The sequence below is a fragment of the Otolemur garnettii genome, unplaced genomic scaffold (assembly GCF_000181295.1).
Source record: "Otolemur garnettii isolate 467f Iridium unplaced genomic scaffold, OtoGar3 scaffold00039, whole genome shotgun sequence".
Lineage (NCBI taxonomy): Eukaryota > Metazoa > Chordata > Mammalia > Primates > Galagidae > Otolemur > Otolemur garnettii.
The window spans coordinates 6,180,517-6,182,370 of record NW_003852434.1 but is presented as its reverse complement, the minus strand read 5'-3'; positions in this window follow the sequence as shown (position 1 = coordinate 6,182,370).

Below are 1,854 nucleotides of genomic sequence, written 5' to 3'. Positions count from 1 at the left end.
AAGCCTTAAAGAAAGATGGAGACTTTACATCTTTTGTATTTACCTGGAAGGATTTGGAGAACATCCTCCTAAGTAAAGTATCACAAGAATGGAAAAGCAAGTATCCAATGTACTCAGAACTAATATGAAACCAATACATGAACAACTACATGCCCACAGGAGAGAAAAACACAGTTAAATTCGGGGGTGGGGGGTTGGGGGGAGAGAAGGGAGGAGGGAGTTTGGTGAGCTCTCACCTAACAGGCACAAGGTAGGGGTATACGTCACACCTCCAGAGTGAAGGGCTCAACGACAGCTTGGACTTTATCTGACAAATTCAAGCAAGGCAACCCAATCGTTTGTACTCTCATATTAATCTGAAAAATTTAAAAACAGTTTGGGACTTGAAATTGTCTTCCCATAGAACCAATGTCCTGAAAGGAAGTTACATTATCCTACTATGGCAAAGAGCTGGTATATTAATCAGGTCTCTGTCAGCTTTGGGTGACAGAAACCTATTTTAGACTAGCTTCAGCGGGGACTGAGAGGATTGCTATAGAAACCAAGGCTAGACCTGAGACTCAGTGTCACCAGACCTGCCTCCTCTGTTTCACATGTCTGTGTGGTTTTATTCCATCTTGTTTTAGGGAATATTGTTGCCAGAAATCCAGATTTCTATGAGCCTTTTTTTTTTTTTTTTTTTGCCTGGGGCCAGGTTTGAACTCAGCACCTTGGTATATGGGGCTGGTGCCCTACTCCTTTGAGCTACAGGCGCTGCCCCCTAGAAATCCAGATTTCTAATAATTTTCCGTATTATTGTTCAACTACACATAGAAAAATCTCAAGGAAGGACTCTGGCCTGATTGGGTCTCATGTCAAGCTTTGTACTAGTCACATGATTAGGAAAATGGGGCCCCATGCTCACACGGGGAGGTGGGGTGGGGGAGCATCTGTGGGTGGGGTGGAGGAGGGATGGAATATGTTACCTTAGGGAGGGGCAGTGGGGAAACTTGCAGGGCAAATGAGCAAGCTAAAAATAGCAGTCCAAACCCACTACATTCTACTGCATGGACACTGGAACACATCCATACATACCCTTCCTCTCACGCACGGCATTCCGAGTGTGTCTAAATACCATAACTTTCCTGAGGACAAGAGGAGTTAACTCAAAGATACCTTGAGTTGATGTGGGCACATCAAGTCTGTCTGGGATTTCCAGATGATGTGTATTCCTCTTGGGTTCAGATACAAGTGTGTGGTCTTGTCTGAGAATCTATTTTTATTAAGAAAAAACCTTGACCATGAAGTCAGTTTGTTTGAATTAATCTACTTTAGATTCAAGGATTTGAAAATTTCTAAAAGAGGCAAATCCTGTTAAGTGTCTTGTTTTATGAGGTCAAACACTTCAAAGACATTCATTCATTTAATTCATGGTTTTGAATAAATATTTACACGAGCCTCTAATACTTGTCAGGTGTCATTAGGTGCTAGGAATATGTCTCTCGCTTCTCTGAAGTTATAGACGTGAGCAAAATAATTACAATACTAACCAGTAAGGGGCTGTAACTGTAGTATGAATTGTGTGTGTCCAATTTGTACCATTTTTACAGAATTGTGTATCTTTCAAAAGTGATATTTACAAAAAATTGAAACCACCAAATTAAGAGAATCGGAGAATTGACACAGAGAATAGCTATAAATAGAACTTCAAAGAGTTAGAAGCACTAAGAGGGTCGATTTAGATCAGAAGACATTTGATAATGGTTTATATAAAAAGGTAGAAACATTTGTCTTCCTCTTCCCAGTTTTTCTAAGCAGAAGCAGAGTTTGGTTTGCACTTGAGGGAAAATTAATCACGAAGCAGAATATTTGGAT